A 22,186-nucleotide genomic window follows, 5' to 3' on the forward strand; every position below is an offset into this window, starting at 1 on the left:
TCCCTTAGGCAGTATTATTAGACGGCATTGCTTAAATTTTCATTGTTACGCAGATGATACCCAGCTTTATCTATCCATGAAGCCAGAGGACACACACCAATTAGCTAAACTGCAGGATTGTCTTACAGACATAAGACATGGATGACCTCTAATTTCCTGCTTTTAAACTCAGATAAAACTGAAGTTATTGTACTTGGCCCCACAAATCTTAGAAACATGGTGTCTTACCAGATCCTTACTCTGGATGGCATTACCCTGATGTCTAGTAATACTGTGAGAAATCTTGGAGTCATTTTTGATCAGGATATGTCATTCAATGCGCATATTAAACAAATATGTAGGACTGCTTTTTTGCATTTACGCAATATCTCTAAAATTAGAAAGGTCTTGTCTCAGAGTGATGCTGAAAAACTAATTCATGCATTTATTTCCTCTAGGCTGGACTATTGTAATTCATTATTATCAGGTTGTCCTAAAAGTTCCCTGAAAAGCCTTCAGTTAATTCAAAATGCTGCAGCTAGAGTACTAACAGGGACTAGAAGGAGAGAGCATATCTCACCCATATTGGGCCTCTCTTCATTGGCTTCCTGTTAATTCTAGAATAGAATTTAAAATTCTTCTTCTTACTTATAAGGTTTTGAATAATAAGGTCCCATCTTATCTTAGGGACCTCATAGTACCATATCACCCCAATAGAGCGCTTCGCTCTCAGACTGCAGGCTTACTTGTAGTTCCTAGGGTTTGTAAGGTAGAATGGGAGGCAGAGCCTTCAGCTTTCAGGCTCCTCTCCTGTGGAAACCAGCTCCCAATTCAGATCAGGGAGACAGACACCCTCTCTACTTTTAAGATTAGGCTTTAAAACTTTCCTTTTTGCTAAAGCTTATAGTTTCGGGCTGGATCAGGTGACCCTGAACCATCCCTTAGTTATGCTGCTATAGACTTAGACTACTGGGGGGTTCCCATGATGCACTGAGTGTTTCTTTCTCTTTTTGCTCTGTATGCACCACTCTGCATTTACTCATTAGTGATTGATCTCTGCTCCCCTCCACAGCATGTCTTTTTCCTGGTTCTCTCCCTCAGCCCCAACCAGTCCCAGCAGAGGACTGCCCCTCCTGAGCCTGGTTCTGCTGGAGGTTTCTTCCTGTTAAAAGGGAGTTTTTCCTTCCCACTGTCGCCAAGTGCTTGCTCACAGGGGGTCGTTTTGACCGTTGGGGTTTTTACGTAATTATTGTATGGCCTTGCCTTACAATATAAAGCGCCTTGGGGCAACTGTTTGTTGTGATTTGGAGCTATATAAAATAAAATTGATTGATTTTGAAAAGGAGCATCCCCAAAGGCTCAGCCGTTCACAAGCAAAGATGGAGCAAGGATCACCACTTTGTGAATAACTGCATGAAAAAAATAGTCCAACAGTTTAAGAACAATGTTTCTCAACATTCAGTTGTAGGAACTAGGGATTCCATCATCTACAGTCCATAATACAATCAGAAGATTCAGAGAATCTGGAGAACTTTCCACACAAGCGCCAAGGCTGAAAACTAACATGGAATGCCCGTGACCTTCAATCCCTCAGGTGGCCTGCATTAAAACAGACATCATTGTGTAAAGGATCTTACCGTGTAGGCTCAGTTACACTTCAGAAACCATTGTCAGTTAACACAGTTTGTCGCTACATCTACAAGTGCAAATTAAAACCTCTACCAGGCAAAGTGAAAGTCATACATCAACAACATCCAGAAACGCCATTGCCTTCTCTGGGCAACACAAAGTGGAAAGTGTGCTGTGGTCTGATGAGTCCACATTCAAATTGTTTCTGGAAATCATGGATGTCCTTGGACAAAAGAGGACAAAAAAAGACCATCCCAGATTGTTACCACTGCAAAGTTCAAAAGCCAGCATCTGTGATGGTATGGGGGTGTGTTAGTGCCCATGGCATGGGCAACGTACACATCTGTGATGGCACCATCAATGCTGAAAAGTACATCCAGGGTTTTGGAGCAACACATGCTGCCATCCAAGCAATGTCTTTTTCAGGGACGTCCCTGCTTATTTCAGTAAGACAATGCCAAGCCACATTCTGCACATGTTACAACAGCATGGCTTCGTAGTAAAAGAGTGTGGGTACTAGACTGGCCTACCTGCAGTCCAGACCTGTCGCCCATTGAAAATGTGTGGCGCATTATGAAGCGTAAAATAGGACAACAGAGACCCCGGTGTGTTGAGCAACTGAAGTCATACATCAAGCAAGAATGGGAAAGAATTCCACCTACAAAGCTTCAACAATTAGTGTCCTCAGTTCCCAAATGCCTTATTGAGTGTTGTGTAGAAGGAAGGTGATGTAACACCAGTGGTAAACATACCACTGTCCAAGCTTTTTTGAAACGTGTTGCAGGCATCCATTTGAAAATGAGCAAATGTTTTGTTTCTTTTGTCTCTGTGTATCTTTTCTTTGTCATGTATTTAGTTTTGCTTTGTTTATTATTATCTTTCACTCTTGGTCCCTTATGTTGCTTTAGGTCTTAGTTTAATTCAGTTTATCACATTGTGCGTATTATACTTTAGTCACAGGGTTTTGTTATTTATCTGCAGTGCTTCTATCTGATTGTGTTCATTTGTTATTATTGCATTCCTCTTATCTGTTATCTTGTTTTATTAATTGTATTATTCTCTAGTCACCGGGTTTGTTTATTCTCTGTTTTCAGTTGTTTATTTTGCTCTTCTCGTTTGTGTTTCAGTTCTTATGTTCGTGCTTAGTTTGTTACCAGGTCTTAGTTGTTCTGCATTCTGTCCTTGGTTTCTGTTAATGCCTCCAGTTATTTAAACCCTCACCAGTCTCACAGTTCACTGCCAGATCGTTGACTTTGTCACTGTCTCATGCCTTGTTTTGTCAGCTTATCGGTATTTTGACCTTGCCTGTTTTTGAACCTTGAAGTTTGTCTTGCCTCTGATTGCCCGTATGCTGTGTATTTTGACCTGTGCCTGTTTTTGACTACGCATCTGTTTCTTGTCTGCCTGCTATCTCCTGCCACGCTGCTGGACTACACGTGTACCGACAACCTGCCTGTTGAGCCAATTAAAACCCTTTTTTGAACTCTATCAGTCGTGGGAGTTTGCAGTTGTGTCCTGCAGTTTGTGCCACGCTTGGTAGAACGATCTGGCCAAACATGACGCAGCAAGCTCACTTCTTGCTGTCACCAGCGGCAGATTAGCTGCTATAAAGGACATTTTTGCTGAACGTGACTTTTTCTTTGATTGTTTTTGTTCTGCTCACGCCGAAGAAGACTCTTCATATCACCCTCTCTGATGCTGCTATAACACTTCCGGATTCACTCGCATCGGAACCTCAGCTGCTGCCAATGGCACCGCAGACCCACGCCCACTCCGGCTCCATATAATCTGTATCTGCTACATTAAGATGCATGGAATTTAATAAATCAAACACAATAACAATGTCTATAAACCCAGAGAATATATTCACGAGAGTTTTAGGCACTAGAGTTTTAATGCTGTTGTCCGTGGAGCCTGATCAGAGTGTCTCAAATGCATTTCTCCTGTCGTTATCGTACTGAGATTACCCTATTCCTACCATATGCACCTGGACACAGCATATCCACACTAAATCCTTAAAAAGAATGCATTACTTTAAAACTATAACATATATCTGATATTTTCACTTTATAAAACTTCAGACATGACATAATTTAAATAACTTGTCCGAAATTAGTTTGGTTAAAATTTGAACCATAAGTTAAAAATGTATGCCTCTGGATGACTTGGGTGATATTGCACTCGTATCAGTATGGGGTTAAAAGAAATGTTTTTTTGTGACCAGTTCTTTGTCTGCAGAGGATAGAGCGGTTTCTTCTAGGAGTAGCTCTCCTCTGTTTGCAGAGGGTAGGACTACACATCTGCTGCAAAAACATTTAACAGGTAGGTGATCAACTAATTTTAAATTTTATGTTTGTAGCTGATCAGCTTTGTTTACCACATTAATGGTCTAAAATTTATCGGAAGATAATTAGTCCGATAATGGCTTTCAAAGTTATCTGAAAAGATAATCCGATAATGAAAACATTATCTGCGATAATTATCGGTTTATCGTATTATCGGGAACTGTGGCCACCATTGCAAGTGTGGCATATCAAGATGCTGATTGGACAGCATTATTATTGCATGGGTGTGCCTTAGGCTGGCCACAATAAAAGTCCTCTCTAAAATGTTCAGTTTCAAGTATTGAGGGAGCGTGCAATTGGCATGCTGACTGCAGGAATGTCCACCAGAGCTGTTGCCTGTGAATTGAACATTCATATCTCAACCATAAGCCATCTCCAAAGGTGTTGAATTTGGCAGTACATCCAGCCTCACAACCACAGACCACATATGAGCACAACAGCCCAGGACCGCCACATCCAGCATGTTCACCTCCACGATCATCTGAGACCAGGCACCCGGACAGCTGCTGCTGCAACAATCGGTTTGGCCAATTTCACTTGGGAGAAGAACTACTCAGCACTTACACTTCTTGCATATAAACCAGTTAGGATGGCCAGGAATATTTTGGGAATTCTGTGAATTTGTATTTCCATTTGCATAAAATAGGCTTAATGTCATTGTCACCTACTCTGATTTTAAAAAATGGCAGCTAGCTGGATGCTTTTCCTCGATCTCTTGTAGCTAATGTGACCAATTGGTGATGGGAGTCCCAGCCATGCTTGCAGCATTGAATGCAAAGCTGTCAGAGTGCCGTCTGCTGGAAAAAAAACCACTGCATAATGACACCATTTCCAATAGCCAAGTGTTTCTAGGCATTTATTTGGTAAATAAAAGTTATCATATTGGGAAATATAACACACATACTGATATGTAAGTGAAATGCTGATATCTAAAAATTAGATTTCATATGCGCTCATCATCTTCACGATCTGGATGTGTGATTGCTGGTGTGGCTTGGTATTGGTTGTGTAGTGGAATGGCATCTGCTGTATTTTACAGAAAAACGACATTAGCAGGGTGTGCTGTAAGTCAGGACATTTGCATTTCTAGATTCCATATTTAAAGGTTTGCGGTTGTGTTAAGATCCAGATTGTCTGAGCCGTCCGATGTTTAGCCTGAGGCAGCTGGAAATCATTACAGTCTCTCCTCCCCCACCATAAACACAGCCTGCTGTGTTTTCGCCACATTATTCATCCATTCATGTCTCACTTTACTCAAGCACTTCTCTGCTTTCTGACATTTCAACCTGACGTTTGCTTCCTGCACAGTTCCTGTCATGGAAAAAAAATCCCGGTTCAGGTGACTGTGGATGGAAATCCTCTGCTATTCTAAAATTATCACTGAGTTTCTGTGAAGTCGTTTATGGAACGATACGAAGAAGACCAGCAGGGATAAAGAGAGTCCATAGTCCAGGCATAAATACCATCAGACTGACAGGTCTTTAAATAAACCACCAAATCTGAGGTCGACACAGCAACAAAACCTGGCAATAAAAGTAGTTATAGTTATTAGACGGTCAAATTGGTCATTTTATTCATAGGAAATTAAAAAACTGGCTTCATCAGTTTCATGGCAGAGCAGGTGGCTCAGTGGGATAAACTGTTGTGCCACCAACATGCGGACCGAGTGTTCATTCCCAGTCATGCCACCTGTTTATGTCCTCAGACAAGATGCTTTTGCTGAATGAAGTTTATTACAATTAGTCCATCTAGCACACATTTTGAAAGCATTCATCTATTGAAACTACTGCATGTAATCTTATTAAAAGGTGTTTAGTGTTTAATATATTGCTCTTATTTTTACCCGAGTTCATCAAATATAACCATCAGATATTGCAAAGACTTTGTGTCCATCTGTTCGGCCTGTCTGTGCTTGGCATAAAGTCCAGTTCTATTACTGCCAGAGTCTTCAAATTTACAAGGAACAGTGGGACACAGACCTTGGACAAGTTCAGAGATGGCTAACCTTGACCTATTTTAAGAGGTATTTAAAGAGGTTAAAAGGTCACATTCTGTTCTGTTTTCTTTTCTTTCTTACAGCCAATCAGAGTAGGGTGGCACTGTGATATCAATGGCTGGTCTAGTTAGTTGCAAACTCTGTTCATTTCTGTGTAAATATAACTTCTTTGTCATATATTATGTAAAAGCTACCGAGAAATAAATAATTTCTAAAACTGAAAATGCTGTTTGTGTAACCTGATAACACCCCTGGAGTGATTTACTCGACATTTCGCGGATGTCAGCGTGCACGCTAAATCCGCTATGTCAAAAGCTTATGTATTGCACACACACGCATGCCCTCCTGACACATTGTTACCTCCGCCAAGGAGGTTATGTTTTTCGGTCGCGTCCGTTTGTTTGTTGGTTGGTTGGTTGGGTTTGTTAACAGTTATTACTCAAAAATCCTCAACAGATTTCAATGAAATTTTTACCAGGGGTGTATCTTGGCCTAACTTAGAAGTCATTAAATTTTGGTAATGATCCAGAACGCGATCCTGATCCAGTAATTTTTTAAGGATTCTTTATCATTGCAGGATAGGGCCAATTTCAACAACTTCATGGAAGACAGGTCACAAAGGCTGAACAAAAATTAAGTTACGCACACAAACAATAATTTAGCATTTGTTCTCCTCATTGAATAAACTTATTAGAAAATTAAAAAATGTGTAGTTCATGCAGTTTGTCTTTATAATACATTTGCTGAAGATCTAAGGGTTTAACCCTCTGGGCCAATGCTATCGTATACGACAACTGAGACCAAGGCTTTAATAAAATTATAAAAAACTTTTTAATGATATGAGATAGAAACTTACTTTTTGCTGAAAAGTTAACTCCGCGGACTTTCGAGCCACCATCCCCATCTGTTTACTCTCATAGAAGCTGTGTGATGATGTGAGCAATGTGAGTGTCCAATCAGAATTGGTTCACCGTCACATGTTTTCCAAAATCCAATCGTAGGGCAGATTCACCTCACGTGACACACCAAAGAGTGTTTTAGGAGTGCTGTGTTACTATACTCAACCAAAAATATAAACGCAACACTTTTGGTTTGCCCCCATTTTGTATGAGATGAATTCAAAGATCTAAACTTTTTCCACATACACAATATCACCATTCCCTCAAATATTGTTCACAAACCAGTCGAATCTGTGATAGTGAGCACTTCTCCTTTGCTGAGATAATCCATCCCACCTCAAGGTGTGCCATATCAAGATGCTGATTAGACACCATGATTAGTACACAGGTGTGCCTTAGACTGTCCACAATAAAGGCCACTCTGAAAGGTGCAGTTTTGTTTTATTGGGGGGGGATACCAGTCAGTATCTGGTGTGACACCATTGACTCATGCAGTTGCAACACATCTCCTTTGCATCATCCGTGAAGAGAACACCTCGCCAACGTGCCAAACGGCAGCGAATGTGAGCATTTGCCACTCAAGTCGGTTACGACGACAAACTGGAGTCAGGTCGAGGACCCCGATGAGGACGACGAGCATGCAGATGAGCTTCCCTGAGACGGTTTCGACAGTTTGTGCAGAAATTTCTTTTGTTATGCAAACAATTGTTTATGCAGCTGTCCGAGTGGCTGGTCTCAGACGATCTTGGAGGTGAACATGCTGGATGTGGAGGTCCTGGGTGGTGTGGTTACACGTGGTCTGCGGTTGTGAGGCTGTTGGATGTACTGCCAAATTCTCTGAAACACCTTTGGAGACGGCTTATGGTAGAGAATAGAACATTCAATACACGAGCAACAGCTCTGGTTGACATTCCTGCTGTCAGCATGCCAATTGCACGCTCCTCAAATCTTGCGACATCTGTGGCATTGTGCTGTGTGATAAAACTGCACCTTTCAGAGTGGCCTTTTACTGTGGGCAGTCTAAGGCACACCTGTGCACTAATCATGGTGTCTAATCAGCATCTTGATATGGCACACCTGTGAGGTGGGATGGATTATCTCAGCAAAGGAGAAGTGCTCACTATCACAGATTTTGACTGGTTTGTGAACAATATTTGAGAGAAATGGTGATATTATATATGTGGAAAAGTTTTAGATCTTTGAGTTCATCTCATACAAAATGGGAGCAAAACCAAAAGTGTTGCGTTTATATTTTTGTTGAGTAGTTGGCCCGTTTGAATAGCCCCTGGCTGCTCCAATGCGCCCTGCGCCATTACGCATAGCGAAAGTGAAGGTGAGCATACGGAGCAGACAGAGAGCCTCTCATACAATCTCACGTGCTCAAACAGTGTGTGAGTATCAGGATTGCTCGACTAGTTTTCCTGTGAATGTACTGGATAAGCCTGTGGCAAGCTGTCTCGCTCCAGCGTAAAGCACTGTTTACCATATCAATGGAGCGAGGGAGAGGGGCCACTCCTCAAATTGAATGAGCCTCGAACTGTGAATGTTGCTTTCAGAGCAGGAGAGAACAAACACACAGTCAACTTCATAGCAGAGGTTTGTGATGTGACCTCTGTGTACTAGCAGACAGAAATTGCTTTGAGATGAAGACAAACAAAACGCATAGACCATTTTGTATATATTGTTCAAAATGTGCATTTGTGTTTATTGTTGTGCAGTCTTTCACACAAGAGCCTAAATTACCTTATAAAGTGTCAAAAACAGTTTGCTGTGTGTTTTGAGTAAATGTGTGTGGAAAATTATTTTCCGCTTAACTTTTTCCTTTCTTATTTCTGACTGTAAACCTTTATTACACTTATAAAACACAACTATAGCATATATATATTTTGAAAGTACAGGTTGTCCTGAACAAAAGAGACAAAAAACTTGATTGTGGGATGCAGGGAGTGCTGTTAACAGCAATAATAAAACATTTATGCCAGGCGAGTGAACTGTCCAAAAATGCCCTCGGACCCCAGAGGGTTACCACTGAATCTGAACATGACGGTAGATGCATGAATCAATGTGGAATAAGTCTCTTTGCCAAAGAGTATTCCATGTGACGTCAGTGACCTCTGGCCTTGGCAGAGGTTTGCGCTCTCCGAGTGCTTCTAGTTGAATGTAAATTTGTTTATGATCAATTGATTGATAGAGGGGCTTTATTAAACATACACAGACTACATGTAAGACAATAAATCTTAATATGAATGCAAATAAAATAAATGTATAATTAATTACATATCTATGTGACACTTTGCACGGGATACCAATTAAACACTGCAAATTATAAAAGAAGACAATGCTGCATACGGCTGAGGACTCTTTGCATTGGGTATATTTAATATCTGCAGTCAACATGGTCATCTGACATTCTTAGTGGCATGGCATTGGTATTCATGCCATTAGGAATGTCACATTGTTGTTGGAACATGAAAATTTAAATTCGGCATGCACAAAAAACCTACAATTTGATACCAAGATCACAAAAATGGAATAAATAATGACATTTTGTGTCAGGCATGGCACAAGCCAGGAGGACACAAATGCAAACCCTCACAGCGATGCATAAGGTTTAATGGAAGAAACAGGCAGGAATTTGGTACACGGTGGTGCCAGCAGTGAAGCAAAGGTACAGGACAGACGGCAGACTGAGGCTAGGTCCAATAAACAGGCTGAGGTCAAAATACACAGTGCAGTGGTGTTCAGAGGCAAAGACAAAAATGTGGTCGTGGACAGAACAAGGTCAAATATCGGCAGGCTGATCACAAGGCAAAACAAGGCAAGGTGTGAAGGCTGGAAAGTGAAATACATTCAGCAATCTGGTGGGGGACTGTGAGACTGTGAGGGTTTAAATAGGGAGCAGGTTAAACAAGGTGTGATGAGGTGCAGGTGTGTGGATGGCTCTGGAAGGAGGCATGGCCGGGGAAGGACAAAAGTAAGTGCAAGAGCGAGTAGTGAGACAAAAGCAAAGCGAACTGGGGCAAGATACATCAGTGATCAAAAAAAACCAACAGTGCAAAATGTGACATGCTCGACAAACAATAATTAACATGAACAAAACAAAAGGGGGGAAACTAGGAAATAACGTCACTAGTCTGAAAAGGGGGAAACCAAGAAGATCAATAATTATAATCCAAACTAGAACCGACTATACTGATTAAAGTATAAAAGTAAATGCAATAACTGATAGTAAGATGACAACATAAACAATGGCTACACCGAAAATAAATGAACACAATGACAAACACAGAGACTACAGAATAATGCAATACATAAAACAAAATAACTGATAAACAGTAAATGCAATACATAAACAAATGGAACACTGAAGATAAATAATAACCAAAACCCGTGAGTAAGACATAATACAATAAATGTGAAAAACTAAACTAAACTAAGGCTGAAGTAACTAAAGGGACAACGAGTGAAGCAAAACAAAAGTAATATATACAATAAGGCAAAACCTATATACGTGGCAACCAAATAATACACAGAAAATAAATGAAACACAGCCACTCATAAGGAAGCATGACCGTGATACAAGACTGACATGAATAACCACACAGGGGCTCAGAGCACAGAAATGGATACGAATCATACCTATGGCGACGGCCCTAAAGGGCTGAATCAGGACATTTTTGTGAGAAAAAAAAAATATTTGGAAGTTGATCTTGGATTTCACCGATACTGCAAAAACAGATCCATTGTGATGACTAACATACCAATTTTGCCATTAATATTACACAAATCAAGGAGCATTTCTAACAAAAAGTAATTTTCTGTAGGTCATTTTGCCGCCATCTTGAATTTACAAGTGCCCAATCTACCACTTGGTAAGCACTAACTTGGAAATCATGATGCCAGATTTAGTGCTTTTATCAGTCATTTGCATGATTTTACTTTAAAATTAATGTTGTCTGCTCTACTGTTGTCTTAATAATTACTTAAATTACATAAGACACTGTCGGTACACATTAATGTGACAATTTGGAATCAAAATTTGCTTTTTCTGGGATTATATTCTCAACCTCACTTTCTGTTCACACAGTCAGTCCAAAATTCCCAAAATAAGACTAATTTACATCAACATCATCTCTCATCTTTGTGACACGTGAAACTGATGAGTCATCTCCTGACAGCTGTGTAGTGTGAATGTCACAACAACAGAATCCTGTCTGGTCATCCAAACACTTTTTAAAAATCCTTGTGTCTGTATATATTACTGTAGTGAGTCACCGCTGGCTCATACCAGTAAGAATATGTGCCATTTTTAATATTGCAGCAGCAATTTGCTGCTCATTCTTCTTTACCCCCATGAATTGAAAAGGTACAGAAGAACCCAGAGAAAGAATGATACATATGGAGACAAAAACAGTATCTTGTTTCCAGAGAGGACGAGTCCTTTCTTCCAGTTGTTGGGATGACAAATCGAAACCAAGTCTGCTTGCAGTGCCAGGACATCAGGGCTGGTTATCAGAACTGGATCAGTGCCCCTGAGTCCCGGGAACCAGAGTAAAAATGGCCCAGTGCTCCTTGACTTTGCCAAATGTCACAGCTTATGAGTTGCTGGATCCTGGATTCAGCTTCTGGATGCTCAGGTCCCTGTTTTATGAGAGTTTCACACTCTGGGTAGAGGACTTGCAAAAAATGTTCACAACAGGCCACATGAAAATAATGTTGGACTTCATTTGGAGTCAATAATGGTCCACAGGAGGAAGGCTTTCATATCAGTGGACACTCTGAATGTCATCTGGAGGAGTCATAGCCGCAGGGCTTAATGGGAATTCCTGGATACATAATTGACATCTCAAATGAATTCACGTTCTCCACACCATTCATTATAGTAATGCAATGCAGTCCATCAAACCTCTCCAGCATTATGGACTTTAAAATCTACTGAGTCCACGTACGAGGAAAAAAAAATGCAGACAGTTTTTCCCCCATATGAAAATAAACGTCTTTGAGCACCTCTGGTTTCTCCACCTCCCACAGATTTCATGATCCAAAACCTCCAGCAGTGAAAAAAAACCTGCAAAAATTCAGACTCACCGGTTCGCTTGTTAAATCCACTTTAAACGGTCATAAAACCTGCTGCAATGCAATTAGGAAACAATATACAAGCAGCATCAAAGAAACCTGCAGCTGTTTTAAACCCACATCAAAACTGCCTCAAAACTTACTGAATGCAAAACTTTTGATCTCTTGCCCTCGGCAGGTAAAAACCCTAAATCACATTTCCTTGATACAAAAGCCGGAGGAATTAAAAATTAAAAAAACAAATATAGAACTAAGCAGCATCATTAGAATGAGTGTATAGAAGCTGGATTTGTTTTTCCATAAGATGGTGATTACAGACGCTTTCTTCTCGACGGACTGATGTCCAGATTTACGGGAAGCAAGGCGTGAGCGGTGCTCTTGTCAAAAGTGTTGTTACAACACACAAATAGTTTATGTGAAGTTACATGGCAAATGCAGATGACTGGCTTCGTGGTGAGAGCAATGAGCCTAAGGTTGCTGGTTCACATCCTGTTGTGGCAATGGCACCTGATGTTGCCTACTCAGCCAGCAGTAAAAGTGCTACTTCTCCAATTCAGTTGGGGGGCACAAAAGGTAGCGAGGAAAAGGAACTGGCCATTGACCTTATTGAATGGCAACCACCCAGTAGACTACCTGCACCAGGTAGATGGTGACTATTGAGGTGTTGGAATGGGATTCATTAGGGGGAAAGCTGTTTGGAACCTGGAAATTATGAAACCACAGGAGAGCACCAAGGGTCTTGTTTTTGGAGGGTGGCAACTGGTACGTTGCTGATGGACTGTCCACTGCACAGTGGCCCCTAGGCTAAATCACTGATGGTTCAAACAGGGTGCTCATCTGAAACAAAGTTTCTCTTCATCAAGATGTCCATCCTTCACTTGTGAGTATGGTGCCACCGAAATTCAATGACTCCTCTGCGTGATTGTTTGCCCCTGAACCTGCCGTCTGGGTCCTTCAGTCAGTGTTTTCGCTCCTCGGGTTCATAATAACGTAGAATAACGCAGGGCTCAGTGCTGGGTCCTTTGTTGTTCATAATCTATATAAATGATATAAGTTGGGTGTCGAGTTCATTGAGATGTGTCCTTTTTGTGGATGATACAACTGTGTTCTGTAGCGGTGAAAATCTTGAACAGCTTCTGGACATAGTGGAGAAAGAACTGGAAAAATTTAAGGTTTGGTTTGACGCTAATAAGTTGTCACTCAACCTTGGGAAAACTAAATGTATTATATTTGGAAATAATAGGCACCCACATGTAAAAAGTTTAACTATAAACAATAAGGAAATTGAGTTAGTAACAGAGAATACATTTTTAGGTGTTATATTGATAATAACTTAGCTGGAAACCACATCTAAATTATGTGAAATCAAAATTGTCAAAAAACTACGCCATTTTGTATAAAGCCAAGACCTACTGCCGCAAGAAGGTTACTTACTTTATATCATTCTCTGATGGTACCATATATTGACATATTGTGTTGAGTCATGGGGGAAACACCTTACAAATCAAATACCAATCCAATATTCCTTTTGCAAAACGAGCCATACGAATCATCTGCAATAAACAATATCGTGAACGAACTCATTCTCTATTTGTGTCTTTAAATTTATTAAAATTCATTGATCTGGTCGGTTACATTACAATTCAAACTTTATTTCGAGCGAAAAACCAAGCCTTACCGAGACATGTCCAGAGTCTGTTCCGATTGAGGGAATCCAGATATAGTTTAAGAGGTTGTGCAATTTTTATGAAACCACCAGTAAGAACAAATGTAAAGGGTTTTTGTGTGTCTGTGGTTGGGGTGAGGAAATGGAACAAATGTTCAACAGAGGTTAGAATGAGTAGTACCTTAGTGAGATTTAAGAAACTACTTAAAAAGAACATTATGTCTAAGTATTATAAAGAAGCAATATAATTTGATTTATATGGAATGTTCAATTTATAGTGGACTTATTGTATATTTGAATGTGTGGGTATGTGTATGCGTATGTAGATATATAGATATGGGTAGGTGTATATGTATATGTATATAAGTGACTGTGTATATGTATGTATATATTTAGTTTGTAAAGTATATACGTATGTATATAGGTATATATGGCACAGCCCAAGCAGAGGGTCACCCCCAAGAGCCTGGTCTGCTTGAGGTTTCTTCCTTATAGGGAGTTTTTCCTCACCACAGTTGCCTGGTGCTTGCTCTGGGGGTTGGTAAGGTTAGTCCTTACTGGCGTAAAGTGCCTTGATTCGACTTTTCTGTGATCTGGTACTATATAAATATAATTATAAGTGAATAGTATATTGTGTATGTCTGTGTGTCGACATGTAGTAGTGAATTTATATTTATGTAAATATGACTGATTAGAATTGTTGGACTTGTACTAGCAGGAGTGGGCGCTAATAAGCTTTGCTTCAGCCCACACCCTTTCGGACTCACTAGTTTTGTCTGTGTTTGTTTGTGGAATTGTTCATTTTTTTCTATTTGAATATTTTGTGTGCCGAATAAAAAACTTTGTCACTTTGTCACTTTAATCATTTCTGACATGCAAGTTTGCCTTTGATTTCATTGCCGTCACCAAAAAAGTTAAAAATTTTCATCCTGGCCATTTGATAACTCAAACCGAACACGTGGCTCTACAGAATAGGAGTTGGACTAGCAATACAGACCAGGGTTCGATTCCAGTGTGTGTTTCAGGTTACCTGTTTGTGTAATTGGACAATACACTTTTAAGGCATTGTAGCAGACTTTTATCCAATAGGGCAGTGCAGTCTCATTTACCACAGCCGGTCCCATTGTGCAATATATGCACAGCATAACTTCACATGGAAACATGGTGTACTGTTGTGTTTTCGGCTGCAATCACCAAAACAGTTGTGAGAAGTGTTTTTTTTTTCAGTTCCTAGTGGAGAAGGGAAGATGAGGCAGATGGGAGACATTGTGTCGGTAAGTGTTAGCCTACACAGCTAACCAGAGTAACTGCGTTCTATCGCCTGTAAAACCGCCTCAACATGTTTGAGCTCCAGGTCATAAACAAACTGCAGCACATCTCCGCTTTCCCACCGTGTCGTCACTTTATCTTTGTATTTTTACTTTGCGTGTAATTTGCCCAAAAACTCAAAGAAAATGCCGTGTTTTTGTTCCCCGGAAGTAGAGAAATCACGTTCTATGTGTCATATTTTACCCCTTTAGCGCCCGCCATCAAAGAGACTGCAGTGCCAAATTCACACTATGGTACCCGAGTGTAAGCAGTGGCCTTGGGGCCTGTACCTGACTTACTACTTATTTATGTATCTTAAAACGACATGAACTGATTTCACTGAAACTGGGTGGAAAGGTAAACCTTCCATGAAAGAATAGTTTAGTAGATTTTGAGATGACATCTGACCCAGGACTGTTTTTAAATGACCACTTCAGCATAGATAAGCAAAAAGCTGTTGGGCCTGGGTAGAGGCATGCACTATGTTTTGTCACAATATTGCCTTTTTTGTTTGCTATCTTGCAGTTTCTTATTTAATTTTGACAGATTTATATTAGATGTGTAATCCACGCAGTGCATTTGGCTGATGATATCAGAAGTTGCAGCTCTGACATACAAACAGAACAATAAGAATGAATGTATTTGTAAGAAATACTTTAAAATTTCCTATAAATGAAGACATTTTTCTGTCTATATAGTCACTGTAGGTTGTCTGTTGGTTTTCTCTGGCATTTGATCACATGCAGCGTTTTTACTTTAGGTGATATTCTGTGTAAACAGAAAAAGTGCACTGAATTACTGCAACACTGACTTTTGTAATGATTTCTGACATTAAAAACAGAATGTGTAATGTTGCCCTCTGCAGGTTGTCTCTTAAAATGATCACAGTGAGTGCTGAGCTCTATGATTAACCCTTTCTGCCAGTGTTATTAAGTTTATAAGGTTAAACACCTGTAACACAGTTGTAGAGCAGCTATATGAATTATTTTATTGCTAGTTTTTTTTTGTTTGTTGTTGGTTTTGTTTTTTGCCTCTGACATGGTTCTCCTATTGTTTCTGTGTTTCCAAATCAGCAACTGATACATTCCCAGTAAAGGAGAATTTTAGTTATGATAAGAATTCTGTAGAAGTGGATCTGGGGACATCATTGAACTTCCTCCGTGAACCTGCACTGATTTCCGGGTACCTGAGGAGTCAGCAAACATGAAATTAAAGTAATGATTAATACATCAGCAAACCTGGTGATGGTGATGATGATGACGATGATGACCGGATGATGAGGCCTGGAAAACAAGAACTAGTTACACTCTAAATACATTTCATGGAGGCAAATTAGCTCATCTTGGTACTATTCCAAAGCCAAGATAATCTGAAATGTTTCACACTTGGAAAGGCTTCCAGGCTGTAAAACCTTTGCCAAAACCACAAATCTTGAGTCATATCTATTTGGTTTTGGAAAATGCAAGGACAAACACTGTAAATGGTAAATAACCTGTAAGCGAGCAGCAGAGACCTCGCCCGATTATGTGAAAAGGACCAAAGGATACCTGGTCAAGGACAGACTCAATTTGTTTCTTGAGAAGTACAAAAAGATGATGCAGGGGAAGAAGGGTACACTGATGTTGAGAACTGTGGCGCTGAATGTTGGGACAATGAAAGGACAAGGAAGGGAGTTTACAGATTTGAGAGAGGAATGAGATAAGAGTTGTGTGTGCAACAAACTATATGGAAGGACAACAAGGCCAGGGAATATGGAGGAGGGTGCTTGATTAGCAAGGGAGAGGTTGAGTAGGTATAGTATTATCTGAAGAACTCAAACATGCTGTGGCCAGTGTGAATAAGAAGTGATAAAAAAAAATCAGTTATTTCCTATTAAAGATGTCCGATCAGCTCCACAAATAAAACTGCAATACAACAATACATATATAAATAAATAAAACTTACAAAAATGCTAAATTAAAAGTGATTTAAAAAACTGGTGCAAAATTGGTGCAAAATTCCACTGGGGAGGTGATGGTCTAGTGGTTAAAGTGTTGGGCTTTGGACTAGAGGATCCTCAGTTCAAATCCCAGCCTGACTGGAAAATCACTAAGGGCCCTTGGGCAAGGTCCTTAATCCCATAGTTGCTCCCGGTGTGTAGTGGGCGCCTTGCATGGCAGCACCCTCACATTGGGTGAATGTGAGGCATTGATGTGTAAAGTGCTTTGAGCGTCTGATGCAGATGGAAATGCAGCCCATTTACTGTTCCTGTGACACTGCAAATTTCCCCATGTGGGACTAATAATGGAATATCTTATGTTATATCTTATGTTATGATGACAAGTGCTGTTTTACAGGATTAGCTCCTCATCAACAATCTGATTTGTAATGACTCAGTGCAGCGCAGTGGCAGGTGACAAGCTAACTAACTGTATAATCATTGTCTTAAAAAGTTTCTTTACATTTCCTGGAATCAGCTCCATGAGATACTGGACTCTGCTAATGACACGTTCACCTGTCCAGGAGCAACAACAGGCAGATTACAGATTACAGATTAAGTGATTCTGTCTTGTCCCACACAATAATATTGTTTAGCTCACTAGCTCATGGCAGTGTTTACATTGTAAATCAATATTGCACCAATTAAATTTGCTTTGACCCAAGGTGAACCCCAAAACATATAAAAATACAGGAAATACACTCAACAAAAATATAAACACAACACTTTTCGTTTTGCTCCCATTTTGTATGAGATGAACTCAAAGATCTAAAACTTTTTCCACATACACAATATCACCATTTCCCTCAAATATTGTTCACAAACCAGTCTAAATCTGTGATATGAGCACTTCTCCTTTGCTGAGATAATCCATCCCACCTCACAGGTGTGCCATACCAAGATGCTGATTAGACACCATGATTAGTGCACAGGTGTGCCTTAGACTGCCCACAATAAAAGGCCACTCTGAAAGGTGCAGTTTTGTTTTATTGGGGGGGGGGTACCAGTCAGTATCTGGTGTGACCACCATTTGCCTCATGCAGTGCAACACATCTCCTTCGCATAGAGTTGATCAGGTTGTCAATTGTGGCCTGTGGAATGTTGGTCCACTCCTCTTCAATGGCTGTGCGAAGTTGCTGGATATTGGCAGGAACTGGTACACGCTGTCGTATACGCCGGTCCAGAGCATCCCAAACATGCTCAATGGGTGACATGTCCGGTGAGTATCCGGCCATGCAAGAACTGGGACATTTTCAGCTTCCAAGAATTGTGTACAGATCCTTGCAACATGGGGCCGTGCATTATCCTGCTGCAACATGAGGTGATGTTCTTGGATGTATGACACAACAATGGGCCTCAGGATCTCGTCACGGTATCTCTGTGCATTCAAAATGCCATCAATAAAATGCACCTGTGTTCTTCGTCCATAACAGACGCCTGCCCATACCATAACACCACCGCCACCATGGGCCACTCGATCCACAACATTGACATCAGAAAACCGCTCACCCACACAACGCCACACACACTGTCTGCCATCTGCCCTGAACAGTGTGAACCGGGATTCATCCGTGAAGAGAACACCTCTCCAACGTGCCAAATGCCAGCGAATGTGAGCATTTGCCCACTCAAGTCGGTTACGACGATGAACTGGAGTCAGGTCGAGACCCCGATGAGGACGACGAGCATGCAGATGAGCTTCCCTGAGACGGTTTCTGACAGTTTATGCAGAAATTCTTTGGTTATGCAAACCGATTGTTTCAGCAGCTGTCCGAGTGGCTGGTCTCAGACGATCTTGGAGGTGAACATGCTGGATGTGGAGGTCCTGGGCTGGTGTGGTTACACGTGGTCTGCGGTTGTGAGGCTGGTTGGATGTACTGCCAAATTCTCTGAAACGCCTTTGGAGACGGCTTATGGTAGAGAAATGAACATTCAATACACGAGCAACAGCTCTGGTTGACATTCCTGCTGTCAGCATGCCAATTGCACGCTCCCTCAAATCTTGTGACATCTGTGGCATTGTGCTGTGTGATAAAACTGCACCTTTCAGAGTGGCCTTTTATTGTGGACAGTCTAAGGCACACCTGTGCACTAATCATGGTGTCTAATCAGCATCTTGATATGGCACACCAGTGAGGTGGGATGGATTATCTCAGCAAAGGAGAAGTGCTCACTATCACAGATTTAGACTGGTTTGTGAACAATATTTGAGGGAAATGGTGATATTGTGTATGTGGAAAAAGTTTTAGATCTTTGAGTTCATCTCATACAAAATGGGAGCAAAACCAAAAGTGTTGCGTTTATATTTTTGTTGAGTGTACGTGGCTGATAACTTTTATTGGCCACACCAAAGTAAATCATTAGGAGAACCACCATGCAGTCCCCAAGAATATGAATTAACAAGCGCAATCAGAGATTTCCGACGTCCACCAATCCGGATCCGGATCAACTCCAGAATTCAGTGGAGTCTTCCATGCCCTACTATGTATCTGTGGTGCAAATTTAATGAGAATCCATGAAGTACTTTTGACAGAATCCTTTAAATCCTACATAAAGAGAATTTTGATCCAGAATCCCGAACCAGTTCTGGATCACCTCCAAAATTAAGTGCAATCTTTCATACCCTAATATCAATCCATGGTGCAAATTTGGTGAGAATCCGTGAAGTAGTTTTGGCGTAATCCTTCAAAGCCTATTTAAAGAGAAATCTTGATCCAGAATCTGGATCTGGATCACCTCCTAAATTCAGTGGAATCTTCCATGCCCAAATATGTAGCTGTGGTGCAAATTCCATCAAAATCCGTGCAGCAGTTTTGACGTAATCTTGCTAACAGTAATCTTTTATAGCCTATGTAAAGTTAAACTTGATCCAGAATCTGGATCCGGATCTGGATCACTTCCAAAATTTCATGGAGTCTTTCATGGTCTAATAGCTATCTGTGGTGAAACTTTTGTCAAAATCCGTGCAGTAGTTTTGACGTAATCCTGCTAAAAGACAGACAAATAAATAAATAAAAGCTGATAATTTTTATTACATCCTTGGTGGATGTAATAAACACCTGAACTGATGGTGCTTCAGGGCCGGGGAGCGTGGTCAGGCTTTTCTTTTTTTTTTTTTTTTTTCACACTGAGTCAACCGCGCTCCAGCCCTTCATGCATTAATGAGTTCATTGTGAATCAGTGCAGGCGGGCCTCTCAATATTGGCAACGCCCAGACAAGGGTGTCATTTAGGATGTTCTGGGTCTCTACAGAAAACCAATGAGTGAGGTCACACTGGCTTTGTCCAACATACAGGTGTGCTCAAAAGTTTACATACCCTGGCAGAATTTCTGGTTTCTTGGCCATTTTTCATGGATGGTTCCACTCATGGTTAGTGGTTGGGTGAAGCCATTTATTGCCAAACAACTGTGTTACTCTTTTTAAATCATAATGACAACAGAAACTACCCAAATGACCCTGATCAAAAGTTTACATCCCCCTGTTCTTAATACTGTGTGTTGCCCCCTTTAACATCATTGACAGTATGGAGTCTTTTGTGGTCTTTGTGGACGAGGCTCTCTGATGGAGAAGCTGCCACTGAATATGTCTTGGACTTTATTTACATCAATTACAAAGAAATACAAACAATATGGCACTTTATGGTAAATCTGCACGGAGTAGACAGTTCTCAAAAACTGAGTGACTGTGCAAGAAGAAGAGTGAGGAAAGCCACCAAGACACCCAGACAACCCAGAAGAAGTTATAGGCTTCTGGGGCTGTGATTGGAGAAATTGTACACAGTGCAAACTTTGCATTTTGCATCACCACTTTTAGGATATTCATTCACCAAAACAGATTAAAGCTAAACTTGCATCTCAGATGTACCTTCTGGCAATTTGTAGATAAACTTTCAGGTCTTGTCTTTAAGAAAATCCTCCTCTATACCACTTCATCATGAAGATGGATAACCAGTGATACAAAATGCAAAGCTTTTATCATTCATATTCTCTAAAAAAAAATGGCCAAAATCTAAACTTCTGCCAGGGTATGAAAACCTTTGAGTACAACTGTATATACAGTCTATGATGTCATCATAGACTGGGCTGCTCCACAGGCAACACTCGTTCCTTGATGAGTGTCCATGGGTGCACAACCCTCTGCCCCAAGGAATTCAACAACAGCATGTTTCAAATGCATGTCCAAGTACAGCACCATTTTTTTACCAAGTACCATGCGCACGTGTTACATTGAAGGGGATTCTGCGCATACCTGAAATTCCAGGTGAAAACCTTTTGTTGTATAACATCTAAAAAATAAAGGATTATTCTCAAACCAGTTGCACTTCGATATCTTTCTTATCATTGAAGTAATCAAATTGGAGGCAGAACTTTTCAGCCGATCCTGGTATATCAATTCAGAGTGGGTACCAACCCAATTTGGCAGAACTGGTACTGAAATGATGCACGCCCAGAGTATAGTATGTATAGTACTTCTCCCTTAACGCATCATTAAGCTGGATACCAATCACTAAAAAGAAAGCAGGACTGAATGAAGAGGATGTCCTAGTGGAATCATGCTATTAAACTGAAAGGCAACATTCTTTAATAAAGAGGGAATAACCTTCATACTGCTCTGCACCTGACTTGTTTGCACTTTGTGGAACAGTCACAGGACAAGGAAGATGGCTAGGCTAAGGAAAGGCTAACTACTGTATAATGTTTTAGGGCCCCTTCACACATGGTACGAATTAGTACAAATCAGGGTGACTCACGGCGGAACAGCTTGTATGAGCGAACCACAAAAACATCGAGCCGACAAGCAGGCGTGAACGATCTCGGTGTGTAACCACATCACGCAGCTGCTGTGAAAAAAAAAATACATGCCACCCACAGGATTCAAACCTGCACTTTCCAAAAGCTCTGATTGCCAGCCAGAATCTTTACCACTGAGCTACTATTGCTGTCCTATAAAAGGTACGGGAAAATGCCTACATCAAGAAGGACATGGACATATTTAAAAAAAAAAAATCCATACACCATATAAAAACACCCCATTTTATTGAATCCCTCTTATCAAGCGGACAAGACAAGTATGATCTGTCTGTTCCTCTGTAGATGACCCATGGTCACAGACGTACAGTCATGAAATGACATGAATGAGAAGCAGGGCGCTCTTATCATGTCCACATCTGCTGGCAGCATGTTCATCCCGGCCCCACGTGCATGTTCTACCCGACACGTGTGTCTTCTGGACAGCGTGCCGCAGGACAGACACCGCGTCATGTGGAACAGAGCTCATGTGGGTGATGTGACATTCAGATTGCCCGCTGC

This window comes from Thalassophryne amazonica, chromosome 2 (assembly GCF_902500255.1).
Source record: "Thalassophryne amazonica chromosome 2, fThaAma1.1, whole genome shotgun sequence".
Classification (NCBI taxonomy): domain Eukaryota; kingdom Metazoa; phylum Chordata; class Actinopteri; order Batrachoidiformes; family Batrachoididae; genus Thalassophryne; species Thalassophryne amazonica.